We start from the raw sequence: 12855 nt of genomic DNA on the forward strand, positions 1-12855 counted from the left end.
CATGGAAGAGTTTTCCCAGGAAGAACTATTGTCATCTCTCAGGACCAGCCCCACAGCCCATTCTCTGGTAAATGCTGAGTCATTGGCATAACTTTGAACCAAAACAGGATCAGAGACGGTGACTATGCATTTATATTTTTGGCTTACTTAAACATTCTGATGTTTTATTGTGTTTTCTAAAGAAACAAATGTACATATTAATAAACGAGTACACTGTCTGATTTTTGTACTCATGTTGTATTTATTCCTTCTAGAGAGGAGGGATCTTCCCCATATTAACTGAGACAAAGAATCAACTGCTCAATTTTGTGAGGAAACTGGATGCTTTTGCCTTTCTAAATTCTATGAATGAGCTAACTTACCTACTTAACAACATCACCAACATCTACAGCGGACATTTGAACAGGGCACAGAGAAGGTGTTGGTGATACCCATACGCTCAACCACAGTCCCTGTCTTTGGCATGTTTCCAATCTAGTCATGAAGACAGATAGATGCTCAGACAGTAAATAACAACATACTGTATAGTAGCTTTTGGTAAATTCCAAAAGCTCTGGGCAGGCCATGCCTTTATGGAACCATGGCCAGGCTCTCGGCCCTCACCTACTATGAATGCCCAGTTTACACCTCTTCCCTATGAGGGGGGCCCTCGAGGGGTTGGTAAAGGGGTTTTAATTTCCTTTAAATGATAACCACTGTTCTGACGTAGCAGAATCTCTTTTGTTTCCCACTGACTGACGTGGAAGGGTTCACGAGACTTCTGGAGACTTCTGTCTTGCTGTCCTTATGTGAGGCCAGCCTGCCCTTGCGCTGAAGTGCTTGCCCCATCGGAAGGACGAGCAGCAAGGAGGTGCTGTCACAAAAGGCAATTCTGATCTTGAAAACAAGATGTAGACTCACCTATTAGGACCAGTCTAACTCGGGAGATAAAATGCTTATTTAATTGCAGCGTATCCGCTTTAGATTTAAATGAATGGTTAAGTTGAATTTCTTGAGACATCTATTACGAAATGTGCTTTGTTAATCTTAGGGAGGCAGAAAGATACTGCCCAAGGTAATTAAATAGAGCTCCCTTTTCACCTCTCACTTTCATGGCTTATAAAAGGATATTGCATTAAAGTCTAAGCCACTGTTTCTCATCTCAGGAATCCCCACGCGGTGGCTGCATTTTGTCAGGGTCTTCCGGGTGTCATTCTGATGCCCTCGTCGACTGCATATCTGTTCTAGTTGTGCTTCTCTCTGACAGTAAGATCCAGTCATCCCAGACGCCTTCATAGCAATAGATCTCTTTTAGTATTCTACTCAAGATGTTAAACCTTGTCTTCCCTTTCTTTTAGATTTTATTTCTGCTGTTTTCTCTGTTAGAACCTAATCAATCCTAATTATAATATGGAATATGTTGGTATCTTCACACATTATGTATTTTTGTCTTAATTCACCTGAGAGAGAAAAAATAAATATATCTCATCCTAAGGGAGTAAGAACTAGCTTCCCCACCCAAAGTCAGTAATAGTGACAAAGACCTTCGAAGTCAATTATTTTTTTTAAATATATTTTTATTGATTTCAGAGAAGAAGGGAGAGGGAGAGAGAGAGAGAGAAACATCAATGATGAAAGAGAATCATTAATTGGCTGCCTCCTGCATGCCCCCTATTGGGGATCGAGCCCACAATCCGGGCATGTGCCCTTCACCGGAATCGAACCCAGGACCCTTGAGACCACAGGCTGACGCTCTATCCACTGAGCAAAGCTGGCTACGGCAGCTCTTTCTTCTTCTTCCTTTCCCATTGTTCCCTGCCCAACCGCACTTTCTTTAACTCTTAACAAAAAGAACAAAAACAAGGGGGGGAAATGGTATTTCAACCAGGCTTGATACACACCAGGGATTGGCAAGCTTTTTCTGTGAATTGACGGATAATAAATATTTCAGGCTTTGCAGCCATGTGGTCTCTGTTATAAGTACTCACCTCTGCCACTGTAGTGAGAACACAACCACAGACAACAAGGAAATTAATGAACATGACTGTGTGTCCATAAAACTTTCTTTGGACAAGTGTCAACCTGGATTGGCCTGCCTAATAATACAGGACGACTTTTTAGAAATCCATTCAAAGTCAGAAAAGAAATAGGTTCAAAATCCCTCTGTACCACCAACCAGCTGAATGACTTTGCCAAAAAAGTCACTTCACCTTTCTCACCTTAATTTTCTCATCTGTAAAGAGGAAGGAGCTGGGTTACAGAATCTCTGAGGAAGCCGCCATCTCTCAGCCTATGATTCTTTGGGAGCCTGCACTCTAGGAGACCGGCCTGTCATTTGATTTGTTTTGGCATTTGATTTGTTTGCTCTTTCATTGTTGATCAATGAATCATAAAGAACAACAGAAACTCTTGGGCCATAAGTATGATTTATTTGATGAAAAAAGGAAAAGATAACATTTTCATCAAAATAAATGTTATTTTCTCTACAGCCACAAAAACAATCAGAATACTTATGAAATTCTATGGTTATAGGTAATTTCAATACTGTTAAAAGTCAGGCTGCGATGTCAGAGGCTGAAGACCCGAAAACTGAAAACGTCTTGCCTTTTCAAAGTGAGCAGTGTACTCACTCTAAATGGGATATATTAATTAGGGAGGGGAAGAAATAGATCCAAATTGTCTTCCCCACAGGAAACACGGTGGAAGTACATCTGCACTGAGATAACCATGCTATGACTTGCAGGTGGAAATGCTAATAATACAAACAAGAAAATAAGAATGCATTGTTTTCAAAGATGGTGCAATGAAAGAAAAGAGTGTTGAATTAGAACGGAGAAGAACGGACATCTAATTCAGGCTCTGCTACTAACTAGCTAAGCCAAGGCACTTCCTTCTCTCAGCACAGTTCAGTCCTTCCTAGAAAACATCTTAGTAGCTATTACATATGTATTGAGCCTTTACTGGGTACCTGATGCTGTTTTTGGTGTATTATTTCCATTAATCTTTACCAAAACCACATGAAGGGCGTTCTGACGTTATTGCTGTTGTAAGGTGAAGAAACTGAGGCACCGACAGGCTAAGTAACTTGTGCACAGTGTGTTCTGGGAGCCACATTTGAACATAGTTACTCTCTATTGTGCTGCCTCCCAGAGCGAGGTTTTCACGTGTCATTTCCCAGCTCTGAGATCTGGATCCACTCATCCTGGTGAAGTCACATTCCCCAGCTCCCCTCCAATCTATTCCCGCACCGCATTCCTCTCTTTTCCTCTGCCTGAACCCTCCCTTTAGTCAATAGTCTGTTTCCACCTGACCCCCAGGAGAGTCATCTGCATTCCACTTCACACTTTTGCTCTCCTGGCCCTGCTCAGTCGTGAAGCACACCTCATCTTCTCTCCCCGTCCACGCCCTCCCGTCCTCCAAGGCCTCACCAAGTCCTGCCTCCTCAGAAAATGAGCACAGTGGGGAGAGCATGGCTGAGAGTCTTGTAAATGGGGCTGTGTCCTGGCTCTGTCACAGCCTCTGAGTGGGAACCGGAAGATGTCATTTAAGCTCCCTGGGCCCTCCATTTTTTGATCAATTGATCAATTGAATCAATTGGACCCCATTTGAATTTTTCAAACTGATTGCCTATTATTCTTTTTAGCTGTAGACCCCCTTCCTCCAATTCACTCTTTAATATATATTTTTACTGATTTCAGAGAGGAAAGAAGAGGGAGAGAGAAAAAAGCATCAATGATGACAGAGAATCATCAATTGCACCTCCTGCACGCCCCCTACTGGGGACCGAGCTTGAAACCCTGGCATGTGCCCTGACTGGGAATTGAACTGTGACCTCCTGGTTCATAGGTCAATGCTCAACCACTGAGCCACATCGGCGGGGTCAATTCACTCTTTAGATCACCAATTCCCATCCCAGCGAAGACACAGCTGCCCTGTTTGAAACAGGTGGGGGCCCTGAAGCCTGCTTTCCTTCCTCTTGTCCAGCTGGGCAGTTCCCGAGGCACCTGAGCTTCTGCAAAACAAGGCAGGAACAATGCAAGTCATTCCTGCAGATTGCTCACCATCTTGGCACAGGTCATGCCCTACCATTTACTTGTATGTTCTTGTAATCAACTCAGCATTCTGACTAAACAAATTCATCCTCAAAGGCAACTCTATAACAGCATTGTAAATGGAAAAAACTTATCACTTTCCATAAATAGAAAGTAATATACATACGTAAGCATACACATCATATTTACATTATTTAGTATGTATACATATACACACATATTATGTAGGCAGTATATACATTTTATATAGACATATGTAAATTATGTGACACACCACACACATTGAAAACAAAACAATATTATTATATCATTAACTTGCAAGGAGATATTTGCCTACCAAAGCCAGCAGCCTGCACTCTGCTCAACCACTGGAATCCATGCCTAGGGTGGGGGCTGGGATATTTATACACCAACTCCTGCCAGTTGCTGATTGTGGGCTGCTGCTGCCTCTGGGTGGTGTTCATTCCCTGGCACATCTGGCTTTCCTCGGTTCTGAAAAAGTCCCCAGGCAAAGAGATGCAGAAGCTGGCAGCTGGCAGTCAGGGGCGCACTGAAGCAGTGAGGCCCAGGTGGGTGGAGCAGGGCCGCATGCAAGCGCAACAGCTCCATTTCCCCCTCAGCAACATGGGCAAGGGCTGCCCGCTTTGAGCACCGTGGTCTCTGCTGACATTCAAGTCCCACCATTGTCACAACGTGCTTCTTGCCCATAAAGCATTCAGAACCCCTTGTTTTTGGATCTGATTCCCTTTCTCCAATAGAACGTCTATTCCCAGTGTGGGAATATTTATACAACTAGAAAATAGTCTTGCTGAAAAATTGTCTCAGTTCTCCATGTCATCACACTGGAAACCAGTCCTCACTAAACTTTAGAGGGCAAAAGTATCATGGGATTATTCATTCAGCTCAAACAAACAAATGACTTCCCTCTGAGCATGTGCATCATTCAACCATGAGATCCTAGACAACTTCCAGAAAGCCGTGGCCCGGAACACTCTGCTCCCACTCCGAACGCTCTACAATTGCCCTGTGCGCAGGCGTCGCTGTCTTTGCTTCTCCAAAGCTCTGCAGCCCGTGTAGATGGCATTTGTGCAATTCAGAGAAAGGTGCCTCAGCTGGATGAGTCAGCAGCCGGTCCTCTGACGCAGCTTCTGTGCTCCAGTTAAAAATAGGAAAGAGGATGTTTTGCATAAGTCATCACCACTGTGCAGGACTGGAGAATTGACCCTCCCCCCCCCCCGCTGGCTTTTTCCCCCCGGTTTCCATATCCTGCCACTTCACCTGAAAACAGATGGAAACTCTGTCCCTGAATTTTTGGTCAAGACTTTTGTTTCCATGACCTGGGCTCCTTGCCCTGCTTGTCTCGGGGTTCCTTGGTTGGCTTCTTCACCCCCTGATATTGCAGTCCCAACTCTCAGCCCCAGGCTAAGGGCCTCTGCCCTTCTCTCCTCCGCTCCCCGGGGTCGCAAACTCCAGGGCCCACGAGGGTGTGTAGATCATATAAACTGTGCAGCTGGCCAGGTAGATGGGGCTGCTCAGCCTGAGCATGCAAGGGGGGCAGCTTTTGCTCACTTTCTCACAGATCAACTGACTTTTCCTGAAACAGCCAGGCACCTAGGTGTTTATAGGAACTTGCCTACTCTTTACATGTTCGGGATGAATTCAAATATTCATTTTGAAAAGCAGAGTAGAGATCGAACCCTGAGCCCCAGACATTCTCCTTTGGGAAGCGTGTGTGTTCCCCGCTATGAAGTGGGGTTTTACAGAATCTCCCTCCTTAGATCTAAGCCCTCCCACTTTTCCAGGTCTTGATTTCTCATCTGGAAGGAGCACAGGATTCTCAGTTTGGCTCTGCCCTTTGCTAACCCTGGAACAGCGGTTACGTAGCTTCACCTCTCAGGGCCTCTAAGTTCTTCGTCTGCAAAATGTGGCACCTCAATGCCTTTGAGGGCTCTCCCAACCTTTGTCACTTCTCACCTGTGCTCCCCTCTTTCTTGCCCTTCCTGATCTCAAAGATCAATTCCCCATTACATCCAGTGACCCAAATTCTTTCCAGAGTTTCTCAGCTTGAGAGTCAGTTTCTTCTGTCAGTCTGCTTCCAGCCAACACAACCTGCTCCATTGCTGCGGCATCCCTTAACTGCCCCCTTCCAGTGGCGGCTGCCCCCATCACTTCTCACCAAACCACTGTTTCCACCCCTACTTCAGCGTCCCACTGCCTCCCAGCTCTGGGACTCTTCTCCCCAAAATAACACCAAAAATAATGTTAAAAGCACTTTGTTCAGAGCTTCCTCAGGAGACATTCTATAATGGCCATTCATAATTCCCATGACCTACCACCTCAACCCCCAGGTGTCTGCTGCCCTTGCAGGTAATGAATTAACTCAGATGGTCACATTTAATTCACTAGCTGGGCCTGAGGGGAGGGTCCCATGGTGTGGGGCATGGTCAGGGGGCTCTCAAGTACACTCTCATCAGGATCTCAGGCCTTTGTACTGCAGGAGGAGCTGTAAATATTTAGGCAGTGTCTCACAATAAGCGTTTAACGCATTATGGATAGAAATGTTACCTATGTCAGGGAAGGAAGAACTCTATTTTTTTCTCACATCCCCAAGTACTGAAAGTGTTATCATCCAAGAAACAAACTGAGAAAATTCCTATTTATCCTTGGAGGTTTGACCATTGGAGGCAGGACAAAGGTGCAGAGATTCAAACCTCTCACCCTTACCTAGCGTTCCAGTCGTGAATGTATTGGTTTCCTAGGACAGCTCTAACAAGTGACCACACACTGGGTGCCTTCAAGCAACAGGAAGAGATGCTGTCACGGCTGTAAGGGTTAGAAGTGGAATTCAAGGTGTCGGGAGGGCTGGGCTGCTTCAAAGTCTCTAGGGAAGAATCCTTCCTTGTCTCTTCTCCCTGCTGGCGAGCCTTTGCATTCTGTGGCTTATGGCAACATAACTCCAACTTCTGCCTTCGTCTTCACATGCCAGGCTTCGTTCCTCCTGTGTCAATATTCTCTCTTTGGGTAAGAAGAGCAGTGGTTGGATTAGGCCCACCTCAATCCAGTATGACCTCATCTTAACTTAATTACACTTGCAAAGACCCTCTTTCCAAATAAGATCACCTTCGCTGGTACTGAGGATTAGGACTTGGACATATTTTTTTTTAAATATATTTTATTGATTTTTTTACAGAGAGGAAGGGAGAGAGGGATAGAGAGTTAGAAACATCGATGAGAGAGAAACATCGATCAGCTGCCTCCTGCACACCCCCTACTGGGGATGTACCCGCAACCAAGGCACATGCCCTTGACCGGAATCGAACCTGGGACCCTTCAGTCTGCAGGCTGACGCTCTATCCACTGAACCAAACCGGTTAGGGCAGACTTGGACATATTTTTGGAGGGAACACAATTCAACCCAGTATGGTGAACGACCAGCAAAGACTTTCCCCCACATGAATTCCCCATGTACAGTATGCAGACTCTTTTTTTTTTTTTGGTTAATCCCTACCTGAGGATATTTTTCCGTTGATTTTTTAGGGAGAGTGGAAGAGAGAGGGAAAGACAGAGAGAAACTTTCATGTGAGAGAAACACATCGATTGGTTGCCTCCTGCATGAGCCCTGACCAAGGCCCGGGCTGGCGAGGAGCCTGCAACCAAGGTATGTGCCCTTGACTGGAATCAAACCCAGGAACCTTTGATCTGCAGGCCGGTGCTCTATCCACTGAACCAACCCGGCTAGGGCCAGACTAATGCTTTAGAAAATGTCTTTTAGTCATGGAATAGCTGCACAGATAGGATGAGCTTTCCACATCCTCTGGTGCACGTTAGCTCTAAATGCAGGCATGAAAAGGGCAGCAAAATCAAAATGGGATTTTTGATGCACAGTCAGAGGGAAGCTGTTCTAAGGAACTTGGCGTTATACCTCAGCCACAATAAATGGTTGCTATGTAGAAACTCTCTGAGCACTGAGGGAAGGATCTAGCCAGGACAACTCAGCAGTATACTGAATTGAGCCATGAGAAGCCTTATACTGGTAAGTGAGAGATACCAAATGCCTGAACCAATGTGGTGTTTCATTGGAAGGCAAGGGTGGTTGGTGGTGAAGGGCCTCAAGTGATGGACAGGTCTGGTTGCTGGACCAAGGACAAGCCTATCCACAGTTGGCCACAAGGGGCGTGGTAGAGAGTTCTGGCAGCTGATGTGAATGTCCATCTTGAGAAGAAAGACGAGATGACCCTCAACTGGCAATAGTTGGCCCTTTCTGAGTACTTCCTTAAAAGTCTCACAAGTATTATCGCTGAGGAAGAGACCATGGTCAAGACACACTCAAGGAGTGGAGCAAGATGAGTTCCAAGGATGGGTCAGATGGATCCTTCTTCAGTAAAGTGATGAAAACCACGTTGGGAGCCCTAAAAGCACAAATGGACCAGACTAACAAAACTGACAGTAAAGTAAAATTGAATGTGTGTCACGACTCTTGTGCCTCCAGTTTTTGGAGACGGTTCAGATCTTCAGCATCGAAGGTGAGAGTGCCGGCAGTGTGACCGTGACAGTGGCCAGCAGGGGGTGGAGTCCACGGGAGTAGGTGAAAGTTTGAGAGCCAAATTATTTTGGGAGCCAAATGCTTCTCCTAAAGGCTGGCTGGCTTTCAATACGTGTGGAGAAAAAAAGTTTTGAAAAGAGTTGATGAAAACAGCTGACAAGGAAACTTGTTTCTTGGCAAGGAAGTGGTGGAGAAATTTCTTACTTCTAGTTGAAAAAAACACACAACATGCCATAATCTATTTAATTACATTTTTAAAGTTAATTTCTGAAAAGATGATGTTCCCTTAATGGAAGATGTTCTGCATCAGGACAGGATATAAGCAAGGCTGGGAACTGAATAAGGTACCGTAGCCAATGCCTGGGAACTAGACGGGATGAAGGAACAAGCTGTCATGGAAAAAGCCACTAAATGGAGCACAGCCATCTTGAAAACATACACAATTATAAAGAGAAGGGACGGAGACCCGAGACGTGGTCAACGGCCAGGAGATCTCAGGAGGGACAATCAGGTGCTGTCCACATCAGCCATCTGGCACTAGAAAGAAGCCCAAAGTCTGCCAAAAAGAGAAATAAAGTTCAAAACATGTTGGTATTTTAAACGTGGCCTTATTCATTTGCCATCCATTGGTTGGTTCATTCCAAAGCACACTGACTGAGTCCCCTCTGAACACCAGGCTCTGTGCTGGGCAGTAAGGCTACAGAGAGGAATGAGACATAGCTCCCGGCCACAAGGAGCCTGCTGTCCCTAACTGCTCTCTGGAGGAGTAAGACCCAGACACAATCCAGGTGTCTCACTCCTGGGAATCAACCCTCCCTTTGCCCTGCAGCTCTGACACTCTGCCAGGGGCCTGGCAGGTTCCCTTCCTGGCTGAGCAGCATCCCCACCACCCTGCCATGGATTTCAGCTCCTTCCAAACTTCTTGCTCTTTTTGGCCTCCAACCCCATGCTTGGGGCGGGTCCTTACGCTTGCCGGCAGTCTCCTCTGCCCAGACAGCGGAGTGCTCGTTCTGACCTCCTCCATGGCCTCTCGCTGGGCTTTCTCTGAACTTGCCTGGAGTGTCCAACTCATTTGACCATCCTCCTGGGCCAGCGCATCTTCTCCACGGGTTCTTGGACACAGTCCTAGCCTCGGCTGGCGTGCCTGTTCCTGGCTCTGGCTTTTGCATGTGACCTTCGATATGGATGGTACAGTGACTCACAGAAAACACATCATGGACTGTTCCCCAACCCCATGACTAAGCACATCAGTGAGCAAACCCCAGCTTCCTCAACTACTTGTTGAGGTCCCAGGTCTTCTCTCTGTTTCTTGGCACCCTCCCCTCAAAAATGCCCTTTTGTTAGCACCATGATCTCATCAATCTATTTTTAAATTTCCTATGGCCTGTATACGTTCTTTCATTTTGAATCTCCTACTACAAATTAACTTTCCAGAGTAACCAACGTTTTGAGCATGACATTGATGCAATCATCTTCTACTCATTACGTGCACATTGTTTTATTGTTCACAAACTTCATTTGGTTCTTTTGACAATGCAGTAGAGTAAACAGGGTGGGTATTACTGTTTTCATTTCGCTAATCAAGAAACGGAGGTTCAGAGAGGCTGCCTGACTTTCCCCAGGCCACACAGCCTGGGAGAAGCCATGGAGGCCTCTTTCCACGCCCAGCTCCGGGCTCCCTGCCCGTGTCCTGTGCCCTGTGGTGCAGGAGGCACTGCCTTTTGGGCTTTGACCTTTGCCCACACCAAGCCTCACTCCTGCTGCGGTGCTTCCTTTTTCGTGGAAAGCCAGTGGCCTTCAAAGAATTCCATTTCCCCCTTTCCCAGTAGATCCAGGGGCATAATGGTAGATCCTAGGATCCTACAGCTAAGATTCAAGAGGCTCCATTTTCCCTTCATTACCTACAAAAAAAGAAAATCAAATTAAAAAAAAGAAAAAGAAAAGAAAGGAAGGAAAAAAACAAACAACCATAACCAGAAAAAGCTTTCATTCAGGACCTCCTGAAATCCCAGCGCTTCCTGCATCCCTCATTCTGCAGCCTGGGGTGCTCAGCTTTGGGGGGGGGGGGGAGGGCGCTGTGGGGGCGGGGGGCCCCGCAGTCTCTGAGCCTGAGTCTGCGACAGGCCCAGCTGGAATCTTGCTCAACAGGACAGGGACGGACAGGAACACAGGTGTGTGGGAGGCTGCGCTGACTGGCATTCTTTCCCGCAGTCTCTTTCCCAGGGCCGGCAGTGACGCAGGGAAATGGAGCTGGCTGCAAAACTTGTCATTTACCTACTGCTCACTCCTTCCAGCTCGGTGCGGGCTGCTTCCTGTGCGCCCCCTCCTCGGAACCTCACCACAAGCTTCTGATGACAGTGCTACGGTCCCCATTTACCCAGGAGGGGCCTGAGGCTTAGAGTGGTTCAGCCTCTGGTCTATGGCCCCCTGGCTGGAGAATCTGAAGCCTGGCCCTTTAATCCGCTCTGAGAATAAGCTGCTCTTACCTGTGTCTCGCATCTGACAGGCTTATCTCGGGTGTGCCTCACAATAGCCCTGCGACTGATAAGACTGTGTGAATGTTATCACGTCCGGATGAGCAAACTGCAGCTCAGAGAGGTTGAGTGACTTGCCCAAGGTCACACAGCTGGAAAGGAACAGAGGACAGTGGAGAGGACAGGCTCTTGGGCAGGATCTCAGGAGCCTAGTCAACACACATCTGACTCTGTGGTCACGTCCCATGACCCTGAGCAAAGTTACTTCCCGGGTTCCCAGGCCCCAGGGTTTCAGTGTGAGGAGTGGGCAGAGCGGGAAAGTGGTTGACTCCAGAGGCAGTAAAGACGGACCATGGGGTGGGGGTACGGGTGGGGGGAAATCCGTTACAACAACTCAGAATAACGAAACTAGTTCTATAACCAGCCAGCACTTTTTCACAGTGACTATTGCTGAGTCATAACCTCTGAGCATTTCTCGGTCCATCTCTGCTCATCGGAAGGACGTGGTTTTTTAGCTCGGAGAGGAGAGCGGAGGGGCTGCAGCGGAGCCCCTCAGAGCGGGGCATTGCTCTAGGAGACATTTGCTTTTCAGCTCTGTTCTCTCCACCTTTCCTTCACATTTTCCAACCACCTCGACTCCCAAATCCCTCACATGAGCCAACTTATTTGAAAATGGTTATATGTGCCTATCCTTTTTGTTCTGTTATTATTATTATTATTATTATTATTGTGGTAAAATACACATGCAACATAAAATGTACTGGTGTAACCATTTTAAAGTGGCTTTTCGTAAATTGACAGTTGTTGTGGGGTCGAACCCTGGAGTCAGAATAAGACCACCGGGGGCTGCTAATTGATTAAAAAAGCAGGCAAGGATTTATTGAGCTGGCCAGGACGGCCGCGAGAGCGCCACCCGCAGGTGGAGTCCACCCTCACGACCGCGCCGTTTCAGGGGTAGGCAGTCCTTCTAAAGGTCTGAACCACAAAAATTTTCCTTTGTTCTAAACGAGCCCCCAGCCACATCCTGCTGGACATCGGATTGGAATGTGGACCTATCTTGCGAAAGCAGATTGTACAGAAGCAGAATTGAGCAAAGTTAATAATCTCTAAAAGTTGTCTGCCGTTTCAACTCCTGGAGCTACTGAGTCAGTGGGAATCCATCTCCTGTGGTTCTGGTCCACAGGCCCAGGAGAATAACCTCTGTGACGTGGGATGGGTTTATGTGCTGAGGTAACTACCCTATTGTTTAAGCAAGTGTGTGTGCAGAAGCCAGAACAGCAGGGTTAAAATTCAAACAGCAGTTTTTACCCAAGTATGGCTGCTACCATACTTCACAGTGTTGTGCAACGGTCGCCACTCTAATTTCCCAGCATTTTTATCACCCCCAAAGCAGACACCCTCTTTTCTCCCCTTGCCCCAGCCCCTGGCAACCACTAATCTGCTTGTTGTCTCTGGATTTACTTACTCTGGGTATTTCCTTTAAATGGAATCACACAATATGTGGTTTTTGTGTCTGGCTGCCTTTACTTAACATTTGGTTTACTTCCATATTTTTGCTATTATGAATCATGCTATTCTAAGCATTTGTGAACACCTATGGTCCATTATATGACCTAGGAATAGAATTGGTAAGTCCTAGGATGATTCCTTTAACTTATTGAGGACCTGCAAACTGTCTCCCAGTTTGCAAACTGTTGCCTGCTCTTGGCCTGGCCTCAGGTGAGGTGCTGGAGATACAAAGATGAATAAGACATGGTATCTGGGTGGAGGAATTCAGAGCCCAGGTAGGGAGACTGGCATGTGGCAG

The sequence above is a fragment of the Plecotus auritus genome (genome assembly GCF_963455305.1).
Source record: "Plecotus auritus genome assembly, chromosome: 11".
Lineage (NCBI taxonomy): Eukaryota > Metazoa > Chordata > Mammalia > Chiroptera > Vespertilionidae > Plecotus > Plecotus auritus.